The sequence below is a fragment of the Phyllobates terribilis genome, unplaced genomic scaffold (genome assembly GCF_046119375.1).
Source record: "Phyllobates terribilis strain yellow unplaced genomic scaffold, ASM4611937v1 Scaffold_348__1_contigs__length_1988982, whole genome shotgun sequence".
In the NCBI taxonomy this organism is placed as follows: domain Eukaryota; kingdom Metazoa; phylum Chordata; class Amphibia; order Anura; family Dendrobatidae; genus Phyllobates; species Phyllobates terribilis.
This window is the reverse complement of record NW_027363108.1, coordinates 1,795,158-1,822,815: the sequence shown is the minus strand read 5'-3', so window position 1 is coordinate 1,822,815 and position 27,658 is coordinate 1,795,158. Positions and strand designations below refer to the sequence as shown.

The following is a 27,658-nucleotide window of genomic DNA, read 5'->3' as shown; positions in this document are numbered from 1 at the left end:
TCACACCTTTACATGGAATATTTTATATGAATCTAACACATATATGTCTATCTTATCTTTATATCTAGGCTATTTAATGCTTATGTCTAACCTTTAATGCTTATGTCTAACCAAGGGCACACTACACTGGTCGATTTTTGGGAATTGGGGTTTACCTATACTTATTACATACCTATGCTTATCCTTTCTTACATATACTTTACTTAACTATGCTTATCCTTTTTTATTTTTTATTGAATGCTAAATATATTTATCCCTTTTTATCAGCACTTATCCTTTTTTACCTATTCTAATCCTTTCCCACTTATAATTCTCCTCTTTTACCTATACTTATCTTTTTTTATTAAATTTTAAATATACTTCTTCATTACTTATTCTTATCCTTTTTTACCTATACTTATCTTACCTACACTTTTTTATCTATACTAATCCTTTTATTTCCTAAACTTACCTATGCTTCGTTTTTTGCCTATATTTATCCTTTTTTATCTAAACTTATTCTTCTTTACCTATACTTACATATGCTTATCCTTTTTAACCTATAAATATACCTTCTTGCCTATTTTAAATCCTTTTTTGTCTACACTTATCCTTTCTTCTTACCAATACTTATACTTTCTTACTTATAGATGCCTATATTTATTCTTTCTTACCTATATTTACCTATACTTATACTTTCTTACCAATACTTACCTATAGTTATTCTATCTTACTTAGACTTATTATTTTTTTCCTATACTTATCCTCTTGCACCTACACTTATCCTTACTTATATTTTCTTACTTATATTTACCTATACTTATCCTTTCTTATATTTACCTACACTTATCATTTATAGATATATCTATGTGGAGGTTCCTGATGATGTTGGACGTCCTATCTTCTGGTCTTCTCTCCATGGTCTTCTGGAAGCTCAGGTACACAGCTTGCTCTGAGATTATTGAGCTGGTGTCTTGTTGAGGGTTTTCTAGTTGACAAATGAAAACCCTCTGAACATGGCCTGGTCCTTTGGTGTTATAGATAATGCAGCCTCTGCCGCTTGGATCTTGTCAAGCTTAAAAGCACGGAATCTGGGTTTAGGCTTAGTTGGCTATAGAAAAGATACAGAAAAAAGTAATGGTGAACTTGGTGACTAATCAAAACAGTCTTGACTTGAAGTATTGAAAAAAATGGCTCAATATTAAATGAATGTTTTCAAATGTAAATAAAATATCTTAGAGACAACACCAGCACCATGAGTATTGCAGCTCCAGTCGAGTCACTTCAAAGAGCTGCAGTGCCACTAATCATCTCTATGACCAATCATACTTCTGTCTCATCATGCATAGGATGCAGAATTATGTGCAGGTAGTACGAGAAGTTTCTAAATAAGTACAATCTGTACTTATTACTTCAACTCTGAACACTTTGACCTGTTAACAGACTCTTTCCAAATTGGTCTAGCTCCATCAGTCATTTGTTTTTAAAAAATGTGTTCATATTTTTTGTTTTATTTTTTCTTCTAGTCAAAATCACCAGTGGAGACTATAAAAAGGAGAATTATTATTGAAAAATGTAAACTAATCTTCTTTAGATGCACTTCCAGGTTTGCCTGAAAAGTTATCAAAATTTTGTGAACTGGTCCTTATGGAGAGCTCATTTAAATTTATTTTTAGCCAAGAATCTTCTTCTTTAGCTACAGCTGCAGATCCCTTTGCAATGCTTTGCCAGATTAAATGGCTTGCACCTGACAGAACATATGACTAGTTATTTATTTGCATATAACCTGCAAGAGTCTGAAAGAAGTACAATACTATAGACTAGATATGCACACTAATAAATTAAATAGTCCAACCAGCCCAGTCGTCTATAATAGTAATGTAAAGATTAGCGCTGTCTAAATCATTTTCCAACCCTGACCTTAAACATAATGTATCACAGAGCCCAAAGCGTGGAAGCTTGTGGGAGAGTATCTTATTCAGATCCATGTAACAATTCTGTACATTCACTTACTACAGGGATGTATGGTGGGGCCATCCTAAGGGCTTCCACTGAGACCCAATCGATTCGCTGGAAGAAGGGGTGTTCTCGGATGTTACTATTGACTCCTAATCGCTGGACAGGATCTTCCTGGAGGAGCTGTTCAATGATGTCCTTGGCGCCGGAGGAAGATTCATCAAAGAGTGTTGGATGGTAATTACACTCACTGGTCAGCATTTCGTTTAAGATGACTCCAAACGAATACCAGTCTACTCCGGCGTTATACTCCTCCATGTCCAGGATCTGCCATAGAGAAGCATTATTAGTAGTGCTACCTCTTGTATGTCACCGTACTTATATGTCACTCATATTATTATGTGATTCTACAGTAAATGACAGGAAGTCTTATTACTTAATCAAGAGACAAAAAGTATCTCTCATAATTATGCGCCATAAATTAAATTAATAAAGGTTATTAAAAATCAGAATGAATGTAATCTGTATGATTGTGATGGCACACACAACACTCAGCTCAGTGTATTACTGGCTCAGACTTTTACCTCTTCACCCTGGGTGATTTTTCATTTTTTCGCCCCCTTCTTACAATAGCTTTATTTTTTATCTACATAACCATATGAGGGCTTGTTTATTGCGGGACGAGTTGTACTTTTGAAGGACACCATTGATTTTATCATGTGATGCACTTGAAAGTGGTAAAAAAAAAATCAAATGTATTAAAATTGCAAAAAAAGTTCAATTTCAATATTTTTTTTTACATTTTATTTTATTTAGCATGTTCACTATAAATCTGATCTGGCAAAATGATTATCGAGGTCAGTACAATTACGCAGATACTAAACGTGATTAAATTTTTACTGATACCATTTTGAGGTAGATACAATGTTTTGATCACCTCTTATTGCATTTTATTAAAATGTTGCAGAGTGATCGGACTTTTACCAACACAGCAATACCAGATATGTGTATTTTTACTTTTTTAATGTTTTTTTTATTTTTAATGGGGCAAATGGGTGGGTGATTTGAACTTTTCTGTGTTTTTTAGTTTCCTCATGTTTGTAAAAACATTTTTTACTTTTTACTGTATTTATTAGTCTCTTTAGGGGAATTAAAGCTGCGACTGTCTGATTGCTGATGCACTGCTATGTATAGTTAAAATCACAATCTCCAATTAAATCAGCCATCATCAGCCGGAAAAGATGCGGGCTCGGCGTGCGACCCCGCATCAAAGGCAGGGACATGACATATGACCAACATGTATGCCATATGTCATGAAGGGGTTACTTTTATATTGTTGATCAGAACAGGTCATCAATATAAGATTGGTGGAACACCCGGCAGTCCCACTGATTAGCTGTTATCTCCTCCGCCGGTGGTTGAAAATAACGAATAAACAGAGGTCACAGCTCCGTTTACTGGTTAGTGGCAGCTGCTGGTATTACATATTAGCCCCTACTGAAATGAACACGGACTGATCTACAGATCTCGGTCCTGACCAATATACAGTACAGAGGTGCGATGTTCTGCTCTGATTACATCAGGTTGCAGTCAGAGATAAGAACAGCTAATCAGTGTGATCGGTCCCCCAATGATTTTATATTGATGAACTAGCCTAAATAAAGCTCATCAATGTGAAAGTATCCAAAGACCTTATAAACACAAAAAATAAAAACATTCTATTCTCACCTCAGGAGCCATGTAACCCATGGTCCCAGCGAAACCGGTGGCTGTTCGGTCTCCATGCATGTTTTCAAGTGCGAGACCGTAATCCGTGATCTTAATGTGGCCCGTATCAGCCACCAGGATGTTCTCGGGCTTTAGGTCTCTGAAAGAAAAAATAAAAGTAACCTGAGTATAAAGTAAGTGTCCTTATATCGGTGGTCATATGATGACATTCGTGAATAAACATATTTTCTCTTCCTGCTGCACTTTCCTCATTTGAGAACTCCTTTACAGTATGCCCTAACTGTATCACTGTAGGGATCATTGTATTATATGTGACGGCCGCTCAGCTGCAGCTTCCAGACAGTGATACCAGATAGGACTACTAGACCCCAGTTACAGGACATCAGTCTGCGGATCACCAGGGTTTAGGAGCTGAGTGCAGCCAAGCTTTAAGGGCTTGTACACATGACCGTATTTTTGGAAAGAGTGTGATCTGACAAAACATCGGATAGCACTTTGACCAATATTATTCTATGGGCCCGTGTACATGTCCGATTTTCTCCTCGGACCGATCGCAGCATGCCCGATTTGGAGAGAATATACGCTGGTGTGACCCAGCCTCAGGCTGAGTTCACACGATGCGTATTTCATGTGTTTCCGCGGCGTTTTTGCAGTTGCATAAACGCCGCGGAAACGCATGAAAAACGCATGGTAGAAGGGAAGCAATGTTCCCCAATGGAAATCTGCATGTGCTGTGCCCATGATGCGGATTTTTCCGCAGCGTGAACGCTGCGGTCAAAAATCCGCAGCATGTCAATTAATTTTGCGGAAACGCGGCGATTTCGCCGCCATTGACTTACATTAGAACGCGCCAATTCCGCAAGACAGCATCTGTACTTGCGCTATTGGCGCGTTCTAATATGCGGATGGTACCCGAGTGTGGAGGAGAGGAGAGTCTCATCCACACCCAGGTACCATTAAAAAAGCTGTAAAAAAAGAATAAAATAAAAAATAAATGTATTCTTACCTTCTGTCGGCCCGCACAGCGCTCCCGCTTGGTTCCCGGCACTTGCAGTGAGTTGTAGGACCTGCGCGGACGTCAGAGTCATGTGACGGGTCACGTGACGCTGATGTCGGCAGGTCTTTCAATTCAAAGTTGCCGGCAGCCGGGAACTTTGTAAAGCAGGACAGCGCGGGCCATCGGAGGTAAGTATATACACTCTCTCGGGTCACACTATATAAATCCATGCTGTTTGCATGGATTTATATAGTGTGACCTAGTTGTCAAGCACTTTCCAGGTGATGCTAAAATCGCCTGGAAAGCGCTTGTCAATCTGCATGCGGAAACGCATGTGAATCTGCATGTGGATCCGCATGTATTCTGCAGGAAAAACGCATGCACAATCTGCATGCGTTTTTTCTGCCAGGGAGATGCAGAAATGATGCAGAAATTTTCTGCTTCATTTCTGCATCGTGTGCACATACCCTCACACTGACTACATTACCTGTGGATGACGCCCTTAGAATGGAGGAACTGGATCCCACACACTAGTTCGGCGGCATAAAATCTGACAAGGAGAAAATTAATAAGTATCAGATCCCATAAATAGTAAACTTAGGAATTGATATTAGTCAATAGGAGCATCATTCTATATTATTCTGTCATTGGACAATTTTCTTTCATTATTCTAAGCATTTTCATTTCAGATACTTTACACAACAATGAGAATGAATCTGAGCTCTTGACTGTTATAAAGTATTTCCACATTCAGAAGTAGAGAAAATCTCAGGAGTCAGGACCTGACATGTCAGGAGTGGAAGTAACACTGTGACCTACAGTATCTAACTGCCCTTTTATATACAACGTAACTTAGAGGGTTTTTTTAAGAGGTTATCTGGTCTCAGAAGAAAAGTCTGCAGTCACTCTATGTATGGGCATTGCACACTTACACGATTTGGCAGTCTGCCATCATGTAGAGTGATTGCTGACTTTTCTTCTGAGACCGGACAACTCCTTTAACACATTACCTGGCACTGGTGATGTCAAGCGGCCCCTTCCTGTGTAGAAGTTGGTAAAAGTCCCCGCAGCTCATGAATTCCATACCAAGAAAAACATTCATCTGTAACATGGAACATTCTCATTTATTATACAGTAAAGGCAAATACACAATTCAGTACTTTAAGGGGGTTTCCATCCAAGAAAGTTAAAGTATATTGCAAAGATATGTAGTCACTCAATAAAAAGGTGGTTTAACTGCTGCGACCCATAAAATTCTAAACCATGATATAGAATATATTAATAAATTTAGAAATTCTTGTTTCAACCAATGTTTGGTAATAATTATTTTTCATTTAATTATAGACATAGTGTCACGGATGTGTCAGGTGTGACAGACAGTCGCTCTGGATCCAGCTGTAGAAGGTCACTGCGCTTGGCATTGCAGACACCTTCTTAATCCTCTCATCTCTGCAGTATAGTTATATCCTTCGCCCTTCAGGACCCAGCAGCGACCTCCACCTTCTGCTGCTGATTGACACACCCTTGCTTGGTAGTTAAAAACTCTCAGTTTCTCCAGAGACTCGCCAGTGATGGCACTATGTACCTCTGTACAGGCTTGGAGTACTAGCAGTCAGCCAATCTCATTTTTGGTGCTCTTGGGGGACAGTTGGTGTTATCTTTCTGCTGTCTGCTCAAGCTAATTGTATCCCCTTTGTTTGTTTACCTTGTTGTCTTTAGTTTGTAGTGGGGCCTGACTAGTGCTCACCCTGTCCCCTCCCTATCTAGGGCCTAGCTCTAGGGACATTCAGGGCTCAGGTTCCTGCTCAGCGATATGTGCAGAACCTATATAGGGACGATAGGGTAGGCAGGGTGATATTAGATCTGCATAGGGGTCTCCACTCCTCCTTGCCCTAGTTGTTGGGCTCCCCCTATTCTTCCCGTTGTTGTACACTTATTCCTTCCCTCACCTTGATTGATACATAGGCCCAGATTCATAATTTGCATTTTTTTAATCACTTTCCTGTCTTGTCTTGCCGTATTTGTTGCTGATTTTGGTGCTAAATTCTTCAAAATGGCGCACACGATTAAAGAATTTGGTGAAAAGTCAAAAATAGTCTTGTTTCTGCCTTGAACTGTTTTTGCAACTTTTTGGCCTCAAAAATCACACAAATTGCAAATTGGCCCAAAAATTTGGCCAAAAAACTGGCTTTCTCAAAAAATACGCCAAGGGGGACTGAAATGAAGGCTGTGTCATATTTGCGACTTCACAATTGATGATTTAGATAAAATCATCTGGAATCACTAAACTCTGGCAAAAAAAAGTGGAAAAGCAGGCAAGCTCATATAAAATAGACTTCAAAAAAGGCGCTAATAAAGTGAAGAATTGAGTTCAAACAAAAGAAGGGGCAAAACCAGACAAAAAACAGACGTAAAGGCAATGATGAATCAAGGACATAATGTTATCTCTCTGTTTTGTATAAAGCTGCTATACAGTAGCTGTTTTCTGTGCATTCTGTTTCCCAAAAAGTGGAATGAGGCTGTATGACCACTATGCGTTTTTTACGCATTTCCGCAGCAGAAACGCTTAAAAAACGCTTGGTAGAAAGTCTGCAATGTTCCCCAATGATAATCTGCTTGTGCTGTGCACATGCTGCGGAAATTTCCGCTGCGGATTATCATTGCCGAAAAATCCGCAGCACTGCCAATTATTTCGCGGAATCGCGGCGATTTTGCCGCCATTGACTTGCATTGAATCGCTTAATATCCGCATGACTACATGTGTACATGCGGATATTAAGCGATTCAATGTGTGAATGGTACCCGGGTCTGGAGAAAAGGAGACTCTCATCCAGACCCGGGTAACATAGTACCTGCAAAAAAAAAAGAATTTAAAATAAAAAAATACATTATACTCACCTTCCGATGGGCCCCGGTCTCCATAGCGATGCGTCCTGGCTCCCACGCTGACGTTGACAGTCGCGTGACCTGTCACATGACTAAATGACGTCATGGAAGATGGAAGGTCCTTTTACACAACCGCGAGACACCGGGGAGACTGGACGCATCGGATAAGGAGACCGGGGGCCATCGGAAGATGAGTATATGTTTTTGTTTGTTTTTTTACCATTTTTATTCTTTGTTTTAACTAACTTGGTCACACTATATAAAAATCAATGACAGTTGCATCGATTTATATAGTGTGACCAAGCTGTCAAGCACTTTCCAAGTGATGCTAAAATCGCTTGGAAAGCGCTCGACAACCCGCATGCGAAATCGCATGTGAAAAACGCTTCACATACGCTTGTCCCTGGCAGGAAAAACGCATGTAAAATCCGCATGTACAATCCGCATGTGTTTTTTCTGCCAGGGAGATGCAGAAACGCTCAGGAAAAATCCGGAGCATTTCTGCATCGTGGGCACTTAGCCTAAAAGACAGTTATAAAGTCCTGTGTACTTTATAATAAGGCTGAGTTCACACGATGCGTATTTCATGCGTTTCCGCGGCGTTTTTGCAGTTGCGTAAACGCCGCGGAAACGCATGAAAAACGCATGGTAGAAGGGAAGCAATGTTCCCCAATGGAAATCCGCATGTGCTGTGCCCATGATGCGGATTTTTCCGCAGCGTGAACGCTGCGGTCAAAAATCCGCAGCATGTCAATTAATTTTGCGGAAACGCGGCGATTTCGCCGCCATTGACTTGCATTAGAACGCGCCAATTCCGCAAGACAGCATCTGTACTTGCGCTATTGGCGCGTTCTAATATGCGGATGGTACCCGGGTGTGGAGGAGAGGAGAGTCTCATCCACACCCAGGTACCATTAAAAAAGCTGTAAAAAAAAGAATAAAATAAAAAATAAATGTATTCTTACCTTCTGTCGGCCCGCACAGCGCTCCCGCTTGGTTCCCGGCACTTGCAGTGAGTTGTAGGACCTGCGCGGACGTCAGAGTCATGTGACGGGTCACGTGACGCTGATGTCGGCAGGTCTTTCAATTCAAAGTTGCCGGCAGCCGGGAACTTTGTAAAGCAGGACAGCGCGGGCCATCGGAGGTAAGTATATACACTCTCTCGGGTCACACTATATAAATCCATGCTGTTTGCATGGATTTATATAGTGTGACCTAGTTGTCAAGCACTTTCTAGGTGATGCTAAAATCGCCTGGAAAGCGCTTGTCAATCTGCATGCGGAAACGCATGTGGATCTGCATGTGGATCCGCATGTATTCTGCAGGAAAAACGCATGCACAATCGGCATGCGTTTTTTCTGCCAGGGAGATGCAGAAATGATGCAGAAATTTTCTGCTTCATTTCTGCATCGTGTGCACATACCCTAATACTAAAGTAAAGTCCAGGCTATGCAGAAAAAAACAGCTATGTTAATAACAACAACAAAGCAATGAGTCTTGTAAAACAGCAACACAAAAAATATTTGTTTGTTTTTTTGTTTGGTTTTATTTTTTCACTATGTTAATGTAGCAAAACATAAAAATTATATAAATCAGTTTTTTCCATAATCCTAAAGACCCTGAGAATAAAGTTAACATATTATGTAAGTAGCATAAAACCCCCAAAATACTAACATACTTGCTATTTTTTTCAATCCAACCCTAGAAAATGAATAAATGTTATCCAGTACAATATGTGCACTCTAAAATGGTGCAATTAAAAATACAACACGTCATGCAAAATTAAATATAGACTTTCAAACAGCTATAGTGATAGAAGTATAGAAAAGTTGCACTTTTAGGTTATGTGCCCATGATGCAGAAATGCTGCATATTTTTTCCACTTCTCCCTGGCAGGAAAAATGCATGCGGATTTTACATGCGTTTTTCCCGCCAGGTAGAAGAGTTTGTCAAGCATTTTTCCATGCATTTCTGCATGCGGGTTATCAAGCGCTTTTCCAAGCGATTTTAGCATCACTTGGAAAGTGCTTGACAACTTTGTCACACTATATAAATCCAGGCAACCGGCATGGATTTATATATTGTGACCAAGTAATAGTTAAAAAAAAGAATAGGAATGGTAAAAAATAAAAAATAATGATTATACTTACCTTCCGATGGCCCCTGGTGTTTTCTCCGCTCCGTCCGGTCTCCCCGGTGTCTCGCGGTAGTGTGAAAGGACCTGCGATTACGTCATTGAGTCATTTGACAGGTCCTCACACCACCGCAAGGCGAGCAAGAGACCGGGCGCATCGCTGAGGAGGCCGGGGGACATCAGAAGGTGAGTATGATCTTTATTTTTTTAATTTTAAATTCTTTTTTTTTTACAGGTTCTATGGTACCCGGGTCTGGAGGAGAGTCTCCTCTTCTCCAGCCCCGGGTACCATCCGCACATTGAAACGCTTAATATCCGTGTGTGCAAATGTGCTGACACGGATATTAAGCGATTCAATGCAAGTCAATGGCGGCAATTACGCTGCGTGTCCGCAAAATTAATGGACATGCACAGCACATGCGGATTATTATTGGGGACCATGGGGCACGTATAACCAAGCGTTTAAGCGTTTTCGCTGTGGAAATTCTGCGGCAAAAATGCTTGAAAAACGCATAGTGGGCACGCAGCCTAAGACTGCAGAGATGAAAAAAAAAATGAAAATTGCTGCTCTCTTACAGCCTCTGCTCCTTCTTTATGGGGATAAAGGGGTTGTTCAGGTTAGGAAAAAGACTTGCTTTTCTTCCAGAAAAAAAGTATTTCTGCCCATGAGCTGCGCCTGGTATTTCAGCTTAGCCACATTCAAGATTATACAGAACCATTTTGCTCTGAACATTAATACCCCGTACATCACCTCTGTAGAGTTTGTCCCTGGCAGAGGTATTGTCCATTGAGCAGTGAAGCTTGTAGTGCATGCAGTGACATTTGTTAAAGGGGTTTTCCACTCTTATGATGTACCTATCCTTAGAATAGGTCATTAATATCAGTTTTGTGGGGGTCCGATCAGCTGCTACCATCTCTGCCAAAAGCCGGATGTAAACAGTGTACAGAGCAAACAAGGTTTAGTGGTCGCTCCTGGTACAGCAGGATAGCTCCTATTTAGGCAAATAGGTCATCAACATAAGAGAAGTGGCCACTAAGTAGTCACAATTCTACCTTGGTCTGGAATCCAAAGTCCGCGTGGACGAGGAAGGGGCTTCCAGATGCCAGCTGAAGAACTCGCCTCTCCACCATGACATCCAGCCTATCACCTCCGGCTAGCAGGGCTCTTTTGCTGATGATCTTAATAGCAAATTCTTGGCGGGTTAAAGTATCTTCCGCCATCAGGACCTTTCCAAAGCTTCCGATGCCGAGCACATGGTGGAATAATAATCTCTCTTTGATGGAATGAGAGATTGTGCTGGAGCTGGATGGCCGAACACCGCTGCATCCTATCAGGGGAGAAAAATAGGAAATATTACAATAAATCTAACATTTACAGGACATTATTTAGACTGAGGAAATCTTCTGTTCTAAGTAAAGCTTGTACTTCATTTTATAAATTGTCTTAATGGATTTTATTAGTAAGAAACTTAGTATTCATGTAATCAATCTGACATAGTTTTGTCTGTTAAAGAGGAGAAGTCATAAAATAATTCCATTTCCATTATACACTTGGTTGTGATTAGGTTGAACAATATGAACATTTAAAGGGTTTTTCCATAATGACACTTATCACTAGCGACAAATCGCATAGATTTTACCAGGACATTCGATTTACAGTGAATTTATACTCCTCAAATTCAATTTCCTTTATTAAGCTCTGGAGTACTGGGGTGTGGAAAGACTCCCAAAGCATAGTAAAGGTAAGATGTAGAAAAAAAGAACCCAAAAAACTAATACTCACCTCACTTCTCACCTTTCCTGCTCTCTGTCCCCCGCAAGGTCCTTGTCGCTGCTCCTTACCACCAGAGTGCACTGATGGAATCCGGTCATCTTCACACTAAGACAGGACTTCTGGCCGTGACTAGGCCTGGGATGTCCTTGCATGTGCGAAGGAATTTCCCGGGCCTACTCGCAGCTGGAAGTTCTGGTCTAGAGTCACGAAGCAAGTCATGATGTTAAGACATGCGCCACGATCTTACGATGAGCGCTCTAGACCAGGACTTTCAGACACAGGGACATCCAGGGTCTACTCCCAACCTAGTGTGAAGAGGCGTCAGTGCACGTTGATGGTAAGTAGAGGTGTTGAGGACCGTACGGGAGAGAATGAGTAGCAGAGACATTCGTTTTTTAACCTTTTGTCGCCCCTGTACAGTTCAACAAGATGGTGGCCACCATTTTGCTGAATTCCTACAAGCTACAAAAATATGGAAAAGAATACTGATTTTTGTAAAATTCAACTTCACTTGAATAAATTATCCATTCTCTACTTATCACCTTTTCTGGGACCCTCATGATCACTAGAACAAGACACCTGCAGTCGACCAGTGCGAGGGCATTTGATAGGGTGGGGGTGAAACATGCGCACGGTCGGACTAGGGTGTCTGGGGCCCACAGGGAAAATTGACTCTAAGGACCCACCCTACAGCTATATGCAAATACCTGTTATCCGTTACCCCTGTTATAGTGGAGCGTCGCCTGTAAAACACAGGCAGCTCCTGCACATCTACTGTGCATCATTATAACTGGGATGTACAATTCTGGTAGTTTATATTACAGGGGTTCTTTGATGAAAACAAGTTATCACCAATTCACAGGTTAGGTAGGAGATATCTTATTGATCGGTGGAATCCGACCATTGGAAACCGCACCGATCTGAAGAATGGGGAACTTTTATCCCTGACAGGACACTTTTATGTCCATTTTAAAATGGAGCTGCATGTGGGATATCTGACCGCAGCTCCATTTATTCTCTTTGGGGCTTCCAGAAAAAAACAAGAGCAGAGCTCGCAGCCACTGAGGGAATGAATGGATCGGTGGTCGAGTTGCCCATGAGCTCCAGTCTAATGGGGAGAAAAACTTTACATTCTGCAGATAGGTGCAGGTCCCAGCAGTCAGACCCCCACCAATCAATAACTTTTAGGTCACGTTCACAGAATTTTTTCATCACTTATTTGTAAGCCAAAACCAGGATAGGAACAATCAGAGGAAAAGTATAATAGAATCACGTCACCACGTCTGTATTTATCACCCACTCATGGTTTTGGCTGACAAATATTGATGTAAAATCCTGACCAAATACTGAACGTGTGAATGTGGCCTTAGGATAAGCGATTATGTGTTTCCACTGGAGAACCTCTCTAAGTGCATATTTGCTATTGTGTAATAGACACAGGACAGGGAGGGGTTAAATGTCAATGTAATTAATCTCTATTGAAAATAAAGGATCTTATACTTATTGATATGAGAGAGAACAAGTGAATCCTCCAAACACAACGTAAACTCCTATACCAAGACCAATAATACCACATAGAAGGGGACAAATACCGTCACACTATGATCAGACCACATATTACCATCTTCTCCCCCCTCATCATGGACTCCTACGTAGCATCCTGTCCCTCCCAATCATGTGCCCCTATATAGCATCCTCTCCCTCATGTGCCCTTATATAGCATCATCTCCCTCATATGCCTCTATATAGCATCATCACCCTCATGTGCCCCTATATAGCAACCTCTCCCTCATGTGCCCCTATATAGCATCCTCTCCCTCATGTGCCCCTATATAGCATCCTCTCCCTCATGTGCCCCTATGTAGCATCTTCTCCCTCATGTGCCCCTATGTAGCGTCATCTCCCTCATGTGCCCCTATATAGCATCATCGCCCTCATGTGCCTCTATATAGCATCCTCTCCCTCATGTGCCCCTATATAGCATCCTCTCCCTCATGTGCCCCTATGTAGCATCTTCTCCCTCATGTGCCCCTATATAGCATCATCTCCCTCATGTGCCCCTATATAGCATCATCTCCCTCATGTGCCCCTATATAGCATCATCTCCCTCATGTGCCCCTATATAGCATCCTCTCCCTCATTTTCCCCTATATAGCATCATCTCCCTCATGTGCCCCATATAGCATCTTCTCCCTCATGTGCCCCTATATAGTATCCTCTCCCTCATGTGCCCCTATATAGCATCCTCTCCCTCATGTGCCCCTATGTAGCGTCATCTCCCTCATGTGCCCCTATATAGCATCATCTCCCTCATGTGCCTCTATATAGCATCCTCTCCCTCATGTGCCCCATATAGCATCCTCTCCCTCATGTGCCCCTATATAGCATCCTCTCCCTCATGTGCCCCTATATAGCATCAACTCCCTCATGTGCCCCTATATAGCATCCTCTCCCTCATGTGCCCCTATATAGCATTCTCTCCCTCATGTGCCCCTATATAGCATTCTCTCCCTCATGTGCCCCTATATAGCATCATCTCCCTCATGTGCCCCTATGTAGCGTCATCTCCCTCATGTGCCCCTATATAGCATCATCGCCCTCATGTGCCTCTATATAGCATCCTCTCCCTCATGTGCCCCATATAGCATCCTCTCCCTCATGTGCCCCTATATAGCATCCTCTCCCTCATGTGCCCCTATATAGCATCAACTCCCTCATGTGCCCCTATATAGCATCCTCTCCCTCATGTGCCCCTATATAGCATTCTCTCCCTCATGTGCCCCTATATAGCATTCTCTCCCTCATGTGCCCCTATATAGCATCATCTCCCTCATGTGCCCCTATATAGTATCCTCTCCCTCATGTGCCCATATATAGCATCTTCTCCCTCATGTGCCCCTATATAGCATCATCTCCCTCATGTGCCCCTATATAGCATCATCTCCCTCATGTGCCCCTATATAGCATCATCTCCCTCATGTGCCCCTATATAGCATCCTCTCCCTCATTTGCCCCTATATAGCATCCTCTCCCTCATGTGCCCCTATATAGTATCCTCTCCCTCATGTGCCCCTATGTAGCGTCATCTCCCTCATGTGCCCCTATATAGCATCATCTCCCTCATGTGCCCCTATATAGCATCCTCTCCCTCATGTGCCCCATATAGCATCCTCTCCCTCATGTGCCCCTATATAGCATCCTCTCCCTCATGTGCCCCTATATAGCATCAACTCCCTCATGTGCCCCTATATACCATCCTCTCCCTCATGTGCCCCTATATAGCATCCTCTCCCTCATGTGCCCCTATATAGCATCATCTCCCTCATGTGCCCGTATATAGTATCCTCTCCCTCATGTGCCCCTATGTAGCGTCATCTCCCTCATGTGCCCCTATATAGCATCATCTCCCTCATGTGCCCCTATATAGTATCCTCTCCCTCATGTGCCCCTATATACCATCCTCTCCCTCATGTGCCCCTATATAGCATTCTCTCCCTCATGTGCCCCTATATAGCATCATCTCCCTCATGTGCCCCTATATAGTATCCTCTCCCTCATGTGCCCCTATGTAGCGTCATCTCCCTCATGTGCCCCTATATAGCATCATCTCCCTCATGTGCCCCTATATAGCATCCTCTCCCTCATGTGCCCCATATAGCCTCCTCTCCCTCATGTGCCCCTATATAGCATCCTCTCCCTCATGTGCCCCTATATAGCATCATTTCCCTCATGTGCCCCTATATAGCATCCTCTCCCTCATGTGCCCCTATATAGCATCCTCTCCTTCATGTGCCCCTATGTAGCATCATCTCCCTCATGAGCCCTTATATAGCATCATCTCCCTCATGTGCCCCTATGTAGCACCTCCCATCCCAACATGTGCCCCTATATAGCATCCTCTCCCTCATGTGCCCCTATATAGCATCCTCTCCCTCATGTGCCCCTATATAGCATCCTCTCCCTCATGTGCCCCTATATAGCATCCTCTCCTTCATGTGCCCCTATGTAGCATCATCTCCCTCATGAGCCCTTATATAGCATCATCTCCCTCATGTGCCCCTATATAGCACCTCCCATCCCAACATGTGCCCCTATATAGCATCCTCTCCCTCATGTGCCTCTATATAGCATCCTCTCCCTCATGTGCCCCATATAGCATCCTCTCCCTCATGTGCCCCTATATAGCATCCTCTCCCTCATGTGCCCCTATATAGCATCAACTCCCTCATGTGCCCCTATATACCATCCTCTCCCTCATGTGCCCCTATATAGCATCCTCTCCCTCATGTGCCCCTATATAGCATCCTCTCCCTCATGTGCCCCTATGTAGCGTCATCTCCCTCATGTGCCCCTATATAGCATCATCTCCCTCATGTGCCCCTATATAGTATCCTCTCCCTCATGTGCCCCTATGTAGCGTCATCTCCCGCATGTGCCCCTATATAGCATCATCTCCCTCATGTGCCCTTATATAGCATCATCTCCCTCATATGCCTCTATATAGCATCATCACCCTCATGTGCCCCTATATAGCAACCTCTCCCTCATGTGCCCCTATATAGCATCCTCTCCCTCATGTGCCCCTATATAGCATCCTCTCCCTCATGTGCCCCTATGTAGCATCTTCTCCCTCATGTGCCCCTATATAGCATCATCTCCCTCATGTGCCCCTATATAGCATCATCTCCCTCATGTGCCCCTATATAGCATCATCTCCCTCATGTGCCCCTATATAGCATCCTCTCCCTCATTTGCCCCTATATAGCATCATCTCCCTCATGTGCCCCATATAGCATCATCTCCCTCATGTGCCCCTATGTAGCGTCATCTCCCTCATGTGCCCCTATATAGCATCCTCTCCCTCATGTGCCCCTATGTAGCGTCATCTCCCTCATGTGCCCCTATATAGCATCATCTCCCTCATGTGCCTCTATATAGCATCCTCTCCCTCATGTGCCCCATATAGCATCCTCTCCCTCATGTGCCCCTATATAGCATCCTCTCCCTCATGTGCCCCTATATAGCATCAACTCCCTCATGTGCCCCTATATAGCATCCTCTCCCTCATGTGCCCCTATATAGCATTCTCTCCCTCATGTGCCCCTATATAGCATTCTCTCCCTCATGTGCCCCTATATAGCATCATCTCCCTCATGTGCCCCTATGTAGCGTCATCTCCCTCATGTGCCCCTATATAGCATCATCGCCCTCATGTGCCTCTATATAGCATCCTCTCCCTCACGTGCCCCATATAGCATCCTCTCCCTCACGTGCCCCTATATAGCATCCTCTCCCTCATGTGCCCCTATATAGCATCAACTCCCTCATGTGCCCCTATATAGCATCCTCTCCCTCATGTGCCCCTATATAGCATTCTCTCCCTCATGTGCCCCTATATAGCATTCTCTCCCTCATGTGCCCCTATATAGCATCATCTCCCTCATGTGCCCCTATATAGTATCCTCTCCCTCATGTGCCCATATATAGCATCTTCTCCCTCATGTGCCCCTATATAGCATCATCTCCCTCATGTGCCCCTATATAGCATCATCTCCCTCATGTGCCCCTATATAGCATCATCTCCCTCATGTGCCCCTATATAGCATCCTCTCCCTCATTTGCCCCTATATAGCATCCTCTCCCTCATGTGCCCCTATATAGTATCCTCTCCCTCATGTGCCCCTATGTAGCGTCATCTCCCTCATGTGCCCCTATATAGCATCCTCTCCCTCATGTGCCCCTATATAGCATCCTCTCCCTCATGTGCCCCATATAGCATCCTCTCCCTCATGTGCCCCTATATAGCATCCTCTCCCTCATGTGCCCCTATATAGCATCAACTCCCTCATGTGCCCCTATATACCATCCTCTCCCTCATGTGCCCCTATATAGCATCCTCTCCCTCATGTGCCCCTATATAGCATCATCTCCCTCATGTGCCCGTATATAGTATCCTCTCCCTCATGTGCCCCTATGTAGCGTCATCTCCCTCATGTGCCCCTATATAGCATCATCTCCCTCATGTGCCCCTATATAGTATCCTCTCCCTCATGTGCCCCTATATACCATCCTCTCCCTCATGTGCCCCTATATAGCATTCTCTCCCTCATGTGCCCCTATATAGCATCATCTCCCTCATGTGCCCCTATATAGTATCCTCTCCCTCATGTGCCCCTATGTAGCGTCATCTCCCTCATGTGCCCCTATATAGCATCATCTCCCTCATGTGCCCCTATATAGCATCCTCTCCCTCATGTGCCCCATATAGCCTCCTCTCCCTCATGTGCCCCTATATAGCATCCTCTCCCTCATGTGCCCCTATATAGCATCAACTCCCTCATGTGCCCCTATATAGCATCCTCTCCCTCATGTGCCCCTATATAGCATTCTCTCCCTCATGTGCCCCTATATAGCATTCTCTCCCTCATGTGCCCCTATATAGCATCATCTCCCTCATGTGCCCCTATGTAGCGTCATCTCCCTCATGTGCCCCTATATAGCATCATCGCCCTCATGTGCCTCTATATAGCATCCTCTCCCTCACGTGCCCCATATAGCATCCTCTCCCTCACGTGCCCCTATATAGCATCCTCTCCCTCATGTGCCCCTATATAGCATCAACTCCCTCATGTGCCCCTATATAGCATCCTCTCCCTCATGTGCCCCTATATAGCATTCTCTCCCTCATGTGCCCCTATATAGCATTCTCTCCCTCATGTGCCCCTATATAGCATCATCTCCCTCATGTGCCCCTATATAGTATCCTCTCCCTCATGTGCCCATATATAGCATCTTCTCCCTCATGTGCCCCTATATAGCATCATCTCCCTCATGTGCCCCTATATAGCATCATCTCCCTCATGTGCCCCTATATAGCATCATCTCCCTCATGTGCCCCTATATAGCATCCTCTCCCTCATTTGCCCCTATATAGCATCCTCTCCCTCATGTGCCCCTATATAGTATCCTCTCCCTCATGTGCCCCTATGTAGCGTCATCTCCCTCATGTGCCCCTATATAGCATCCTCTCCCTCATGTGCCCCTATATAGCATCCTCTCCCTCATGTGCCCCATATAGCATCCTCTCCCTCATGTGCCCCTATATAGCATCCTCTCCCTCATGTGCCCCTATATAGCATCAACTCCCTCATGTGCCCCTATATACCATCCTCTCCCTCATGTGCCCCTATATAGCATCCTCTCCCTCATGTGCCCCTATATAGCATCATCTCCCTCATGTGCCCGTATATAGTATCCTCTCCCTCATGTGCCCCTATGTAGCGTCATCTCCCTCATGTGCCCCTATATAGCATCATCTCCCTCATGTGCCCCTATATAGTATCCTCTCCCTCATGTGCCCCTATATACCATCCTCTCCCTCATGTGCCCCTATATAGCATTCTCTCCCTCATGTGCCCCTATATAGCATCATCTCCCTCAGGTGCCCCTATATAGTATCCTCTCCCTCATGTGCCCCTATGTAGCGTCATCTCCCTCATGTGCCCCTATATAGCATCATCTCCCTCATGTGCCCCTATATAGCATCCTCTCCCTCATGTGCCCCATATAGCCTCCTCTCCCTCATGTGCCCCTATATAGCATCCTCTCCCTCATGTGCCCCTATATAGCATCATTTCCCTCATGTGCCCCTATATAGCATCCTCTCCCTCATGTGCCCCTATATATCATCCTCTCCTTCATGTGCCCCTATGTAGCATCATCTCCCTCATGAGCCCTTATATAGCATCATCTCCCTCATGTGCCCCTATATAGCACCTCCCATCCCAACATGTGCCCCTATATAGCATCCTCTCCCTCATGTGCCCCTATATAGCATCCTCTCCCTCATGTGCCCCTATATAGCATCCTCTCCCTCATGTGCCCCTATATAGCATCATCTCCCTCATGAGCCCTTATATAGCATCATCTCCCTCATGTGCCCCTATATAGCACCTCCCATCCCAACATGTGCCCCTATATAGCATCCTCTCCCTCATGTGCCTCTATATAGCATCCTCTCCTTCATGTGCCCCTATGTAGCATCATCTCCCTCATGAGCCCTTATATAGCATCATCTCCCTCATGTGCCCCTATATAGCACCTCCCATCCCAACATGTGCCCCTATATAGCATCCTCTCCCTCATGTGCCTCTATATAGCATCCTCTCCCTCATGTGCCCCATATAGCATCCTCTCCCTCATGTGCCCCTATATAGCATCCTCTCCCTCATGTGCCCCTATATAGCATCAACTCCCTCATGTGCCCCTATATACCATCCTCTCCCTCATGTGCCCCTATATAGCATCCTCTCCCTCATGTGCCCCTATATAGCATCATCTCCCTCATGTGCCCCTATATAGTATCCTCTCCCTCATGTGCCCCTATGTAGCGTCATCTCCCTCATGTGCCCCTATATAGCATCATCTCCCTCATGTGCCCCTATATAGTATCCTCTCCCTCATGTGCCCCTATGTAGCGTCATCTCCCGCATGTGCCCCTATATAGCATCATCTCCCTCATGTGCCTCTATATAGCATCCTCTCCCTCATGTGCCCCATATAGCATCCTCTCCCTCATGTGCCCCTATATAGCATCCTCTCCCTCATGTGCCCCTATATAGCATCAACTCCCTCATGTGCCCCTATATACCATCCTCTCCCTCATGTGCCCCTATATAGCATCCTCTCCCTCATGTGCCCCTATATAGTATCCTCTCCCTCATGTGCCCCTATGTAGCGTCATCTCCCTCATGTGCCCCTATATAGCATCATCTCCCTCATGTGCCCCTATATAGCATCATCTCCCTCATGTGCCCCATATAGCATCCTCTCCCTCATGTGCCCCTATATAGCATCCTCTCCCTCATGTGCCCCTATATAGCATCAACTCCCTCATGTGCCCCTATATACCATCCTCTCCCTCATGTGCCCCTATATAGCATCCTCTCCCTCATGTGCCCCTATATAACATCCTCTCCCTCATGTGCCCCTATATAGCATCATTTCCCTCATGTGCCCCTATATAGCATCATCTCCCTCATGTGCCCCTATATAACATCCTCTCCCTCATGTGCCCCTATATAGCATCATTTCCCTCATGTGCCCCTATATAGCATCATCTCCCTCATGTGCCTCTATATAGCATCCTCTCCCTCATGTGCCCCATATAGCCTCCTCTCCCTCATGTGCCCCTATATAACATCCTCTCCCTCATGTGCCCCTATATAGCATCATTTCCCTCATGTGCCCCTATATAGCATCATCTCCCTCATGTGCCCCTATATAGCACCTCCCTCCCCATCATGTGCCCCTATATAGCATCCTCTCCCTCATGTGCCCCTATATAGCATCCTCTCCTTCATGTGCCCCTATGTAGCATCATCTCCCTCATGTGCCCCTATATAGCACCTCCCATCCCAACATGTGCCCCTATATAGCATCCTCTCCCTCTTGTGCCCCTATATAGCATCCTCTCCCTCATGTGCCCCTATATAGCATCATCTCCCTCATGTGCCCCTATATAGCATCATCTCCCTCATGTGCCCCTATATAGCATCATCTCCCTCATGTGTCTCTATATAGCATCCTCTCCCTCATGTGCCCCATATAGTATCGTCTCCCTCATGTGCCCCTATATAGCATCGTCTCCCTCATGTGCCCCTATATAGCATCCACTCCCTCATGTGCCCCTTTATAGCATCATCTCCCTCATGTGCCCCTATATAGCATCATCTCCCTCATGTGCCTCTATATAGCATCCTCTCCTTCATGTGCCCCTATGTAGCATCATCTCCCTCATGTGCCCTTATATAGCATCATCTCCCTCATGTGCCCCTATATAGCACCTCCCTCCCCATCATATGCCCCTATATAGCATCGTCTCCCTCATGTGCCCCTATATAGCATCCACTCCCGCATGTGCCCCTATGTAGCATCATCTCCCTCATGTGCCCCTATATAGCATCATCTCCCTCATGTGCCCCTATATAGCATCATCTCCGTCATTTGCCCCTATATAGCATCCACTCCCTCATGTGCCCCTATATAGCATCATCTCCCTCATGTGCCCCTATATAACATCCTCTCCCTCATGTGCCCCATATAGCATCCTCTCCCTCATGTGCCCCTATATAGCATCATCTCCCTCATGTGCCCCTATATAGCATCCTCTCCCTCATGTGCCCCTATATAGCATCATCTCCCTCATGTGCCCCTATATAGCACCTCCCTCCCCATCATGTGCCCCTATATAGCATCATCTCCTTCATGTGCCCCTATGTAGCATCATCTCCCTCATGTGCACTTATATAGCATCATCTCCCTCATGTGCCCCTATATAGCACCTCCCATCCCAACATGTGCCCCTATATAGCATCGTCTCCCTCATGTGCCCCTATGTAGCATCATCTCCCTCCCCATCATGTGCCCCTATGTAGCATCATCTCCCTCATGTGCCATTATATAGCATCATCTCCCTCATGTGCCCCTATATAGTACCTCCCTCCCCATCATGTGCCCCTATATAGTACCTCCCTCCCCATCATGTGCCCCTATATATCATCGTCTCCATCATGTGCCCCTATGTAGCATCATCTCCCTCATGTGCCCCTATATAGCATCATCTCCCTCATGTGCCCCTATATAGCATCATCTCCTTCATGTGCCCCTATATAGTATCCTCTCCCTCATGTGCCCCTATGTAGCATCATCTCCCTCATGTGCCCTTATATAGCATCATCTCCTTCATGTGCCCCTATATAGTATCCTCTCCCTTATGTGCCCCTATGTAGCATCCTCTCCCTCATGTGCCTCTATATAGCATCATCTCCATCATGTGCCCCTATATAGCATCCTCTCCCTCATGTGCCCCTATATAGCATCATCTCCTTCATGTGCCCCTATATAGCATCATCTCCCTCATGTGCCCCTATATAGCATCATCTCCCTCATGTGCCCCTATATAGCATCATCTCCCTCATGTTTTTAACAGGGAAAAATGCAAAGTACTACATCTGGGCAATAAAAATGAAAAAAGCATATACAGAATGGGAGGAATAGAGCTAAACAACAGTACATGTGAAAAAGACTTAGGTATACTAATAGATCATAGACTGAACATGAGTCAACAGTGTGATGCAGCAGCAAAAAAGGCAAATACAATTCTGGGATGTATTAACAGAAGCATACAGTCTAGATCACGTGAAGTCATTATTGGTCTTTACTCCTCTTTGGTCAGACCTCATCTGGAATACTGTGTACAGTTTTGGGCACCACATTTTAAAAAAGACATAGACAAACTGGAGCAAGTTCAGAGAAGAGCGACCAGAATGGTGACTGGTCTGCAAACCATGTCCTATGAGGAACGGTTGCAGGATTTGGGAATGTTTAGCTTGCAAAAAAGAAGACTGAGAGGAGACTTAATAGCTGTCTACAAATATGTCAAGGGCTGTCACATTGTAGAAGGATCATCTTTATTCTCATTTGCACAAGGAAAGACTAGAAGCAATGGGATGAAACTAAATGGGAGGAGACACAGATTAGATATTAGAAAAAACTTTTTGACAGTTAGGGTGATTAATGAGTGGAACAGGCTGCCACGAGAGGTGGTGAGTTCCCCTTCAAGGGATGTCTTCAAACAGAGGCTGGACAGACATCTGTCTGAGATGATTTAGTGAATCCTGCTTTGAGCAGGGGGTTGGACCAGATGACCCAGGAGGTCCCTTCCAACTCTACCATTCTATGATTCTATGATTCTATGTGCCCTTATATAGCATCATCTCCTTCATGTGCCCCTATATAGCATCCACTCCCTCATGTGCCCCTATGTAGCATCCTCTCCCTCATGTTCCTCTATATAGCATCCTCTCCCTCATGTGCCCCTATATAGCATCCTCTCCCTCATGTGCCCCTATATAGCATCATCTCCTTCATGTGCCCCTATATAGCATCATCTCCCTCATGTGCCCCTATATAGCATCATCTCCCTCATGTGCCCCTATATAGCATCATCTCCCTCATGTGCCCCATATAGCCTCCTCTCCCTCATGTGCCCCTATATAACATCCTCTCCCTCATGTGCCCCTATATAGCATCATTTCCCTCATGTGCCCCTATATAGCATCCTCTCCCTCATGTGCCCCTATATAGCATCCTCTCCTTCATGTGCCCCTATGTAGCATCATCTCCCTCATGTGCCCCTATATAGCACCTCCCATCCCAACATGTGCCCCTATATAGCATCCTCTCCCTCATGTGCCCCTATATAGCATCCTCTCCCTCATGTGCCCCTATATAGCATCATCTCCCTCATGTGCCCCTATGTAGCGTCATCTCCCTCATGTGCCCCTATATAGCATCATCTCCCTCATGTGTCTCTATATAGCATCCTCTCCCTCATGTGCCCCATATAGTATCGTCTCCCTCATGTGCCCCTATATAGCATCCACTCCCTCATGTGCCCCTTTATAGCATCATCTCCCTCATGTGCCCCTATATAGCATCATCTCCCTCATGTGCCCCTATATAGCATCCTCTCCTTCATGTGCCCCTATGTAGCATCATCTCCCTCATGTGCCCTTATATAGCATCATCTCCCTCATGTGCCCCTATATAGCACCTCCCTCCCCATCATATGCCCCTATATAGCATCGTCTCCCTCATGTGCCCCTATATAGCATCCACTCCCGCATGTGCCCCTATGTAGCATCATCTCCCTCATGTGCCCCTATATAGCATCATCTCCCTCATGTGCCCCTGTATAACATCCTCTCCCTCATGTGCCCCATATAGCATCCTCTCCCTCATGTGCCCCTATATAGCATCATCTCCCTCATGTGCCCCTATATAGCATCCTCTCCCTCATGTGCCCCTATATAGCATCATCTCCCTCATGTGCCCCTATATAGCACCTCCCTCCCCATCATGTGCCCCTATATAGCATCATCTCCTTCATGTGCCCCTATGTAGCATCATCTCCCTCATGTGCACTTATATAGCATCATCTCCCTCATGTGCCCCTATATAGCACCTCCCATCCCAACATGTGCCCCTATATAGCATCGTCTCCCTCATGTGCCCCTATGTAGCATCATCTCCCTCCCCATCATGTGCCCCTATGTAGCATCATCTCCCTCATGTGCCATTATATAGCATCATCTCCCTCATGTGCCCCTATATAGTACCTCCCTCCCCATCATGTGCCCCTATATAGTACCTCCCTCCCCATCATGTGCCCCTATATATCATCGTCTCCCTCATGTGCCCCTATATAGCATCCACTCCCTCATGTGCCCCTATGTAGCATCATCTCCCTCATGTGCCCCTATATAGCATCATCTCCCTCATGTGCCCCTATATAGCATCATCTCCTTCATGTGCCCCTATATAGTATCCTCTCCCTCATGTGCCCCTATGTAGCATCATCTCCCTCATGTGCCCTTATATAGCATCATCTCCTTCATGTGCCCCTATATAGTATCCTCTCCCTCATGTGCCCCTATGTAGCATCCTCTCCCTCATGTGCCTCTATATAGCATCATCTCCATCATGTGCCCCTATATAGCATCCTCTCCCTCATGTGCCCCTATATGGCATCATCTCCTTCATGTGCCCCTATATAGCATCATCTCCCTCATGTGCCCCTATATAGCATCATCTCCCTCATGTGCCCCTATATAGCATCATCTCCCTCATGTGCCCTTATATAGCATCATCTCCTTCATGTGCCCCTATATAGCATCCACTCCCTCATGTGCCCCTATATAGCATCCTCTCCCTCATGTGCCTCTATATAGCATCATCTCCATCATGTGCCCCTATATAGCATCCTCTCCCTCATGTGCCCCTATATAGCATCCTCTCCTTCATGTGCCCCTATATAGCATCATCTCCCTCATGTGCCCCTATATAGCATCATCTCCCTCATGTGCCCCTATATAGCATCTCCCTCCCCATCATGTGCCCCTATATAGCATCTCCCTCCCCATCATGTGCCCCTATATAGCACCTCCCTTCCCATCATGTGCCCCTATATAGCATCTCCCTCCCCATCATGTGCCCTATATAGCATTTCCCTCCCCATCATGTGCCCCTATATAGCATCTCCCTCCCCATCATGTGCCCCTATATAGCATCTCCCTCCCCATCATGTGCCCCTATATAGCATCTCCCTCCCCATCATGTGCCCCTATATAGCATCTCCCTCCCCATCATGTGCCCCTATATAGCATCTCCCTCCCCATCATGTGCCCCTATATAGCATCTCCCTCCCCATCATGTGCCCCTATATAGCATCTCCCTCCCCATCATGTGCCCTATATAGCATCTCCCTCCCCATCATGTGCCCCTATATAGCATCTCCCTCCCCATCATGTGCCCCTATATAGCATCTCCCTCCCCATCATGTGCCCCTATATAGCATCTCTCTCCCCATCATGTGCCCCTATATAGCATCTCTCTCCCCATCATGTGCCCCTATATAGCATCTCTCTCCCCATCATGTGCCCCTACATAGAATCACCCCCCCCCCATTCACTCACTACCCTGCCCATTCATTAAAATAAAAATACCTTCCTGTGCTCCCCACGTCCTCTGCAGCTTCATGTCGGTGTGGTCTTCTACAGGGCAGCCGACCGATCAGAGGCTGCTCGCTGGCTGCAGCCCGCCGGCCAGAGGCCTCTTCAGATCACTGCAATGCGCTGCGCACTGACATCAGCGCCCGGCGCGTAGCAGTGACGTTCAATGTCCGCCGGCCTATCAGTGGCCGAACGCTGACGCGTGCGGCTTTGATTGGCCGGCGGCCTTTGAACGTCACTGCTATGCACCGTATGTGCGCAGCGCATAGCAGAAGACAACAGATGTCTGTGACTTCTATCTGAGTTCAGGATAACTTCTCGTTTGAGGTCAAGGGCTAAGAATTTACATATGAATCAATGGGCATATTTGTGAGATGTAATATCTTGTATATACAGTGGGTACAGAAAGTATTCAGACCTCTTTAAATTTTTCACTCTTTGTTTCATTGCAGCCATTTGGTAAATTCTAAAAAGTTCATTTTTTTTTCTTATTAAAGTACACTCTGCACCCCATCATGTCTGAAAAAAACAGAAATGTAGAAATTTTTGCAAATTTATTAAAAAGAAAAACTGAAATATCACATGGTCATAAGTATTCAGACCCTTTGCTCAGTATTGAGTAAAAGCACCCTTTTGAGCTAGTACAGCCATGAGTCTTCTTGGGAATGATGCAACAAGTTTTTCACACCTGGATTTAGGGATCCTCTGCCATTCTTCCTTGCAGATCCTCTCCAGTTCTGTCAGGTTGGATGATGAACATTGGTGGACAGCCATTTTCAGGTCTCTCCAGAGATGCTCAATTGGGTTTAGGTCAGGGCTCTGGCTGGGCCAGTCAAGAATGGTCACAGAGTTGTTCTGAAGCCACTCCTTTGTTATTTTAGCTGTGTGCTTAGGGTCATTATCTTGTTGGACTTCGGCCAAGTCTGAGGTCCAGAGCACTCTGGAAGAGGATATCTCTGTACTTGACTGCATTCATGTTTCCTTCAATTGCAACCAGTCGTCCTGTCCCTGCAGCTGAAAAACACCCCATAGCATGATGCTGCCACCACCATGTTTCTGTCACGCTGTCTCTGTATACTGGAGGTAGGGGGCCTAAGCTGACCCTAAGCTGGGGCCCTGACTAATCCCTCAACCTGGAGGTACTGTTAAAGGTACAGAGGTCCAGGCCGCCAGCGTAACCCCTACCTCCTGAAGATCCCTGCACCTCAGTAATCTAGTCCTGAGAAGGACCCCGATCACAACCAAAGGGAACAAGAAATAATATGCCCAAACACAGTATTTAGACGAACGAGACAGTACAAGGGAAAAACCAAAACCACCTTGCATACAAACAACTTCTCAACTACAACAGAGGGAAAACCAACGGGAAAGGAGATAAATGATAAAGCGAGGAAAGGGAAAAAACACTTCCAAATACACTTATCTCAGCAACTCCAAACACCACGATCCGCTCTGTCAGTCTGCATGAAATGCTTTCACCGACACCTCCCAAACAGACCAGCAGGTATATGAAGGAGTCTCACTACAGAAGTATTGATTGCAGCTGGGCGAGGCTGGACCTCATCTAGCCCAGAGAGAGAGAGAGAATTAACTCCCTCACTGCCGAGAAACACAAAGCACCAACAAGTCAG

At 45.3% G+C, this 27,658-nt stretch overlaps 1 long non-coding RNA gene across 2 annotated transcripts in view; it reads left to right on the top strand.

Moving 5' to 3' along the window:
• LOC141222236 (uncharacterized) overlaps positions 1-27,658 on the top strand; it is a 174,184-nt gene that overhangs the window by 105,895 nt on the left and 40,631 nt on the right. The window contains exons 4-5 of one of the 2 annotated variants that reach the window (XR_012290074.1): positions 839-917; positions 1,998-2,172. This is a non-coding gene — a long non-coding RNA (uncharacterized lncRNA). Of the gene's footprint in view, positions 1-838; positions 918-1,997; positions 4,176-27,658 lie in introns of those variants that run through there. The other variant, XR_012290073.1, reaches the window with a different exon arrangement.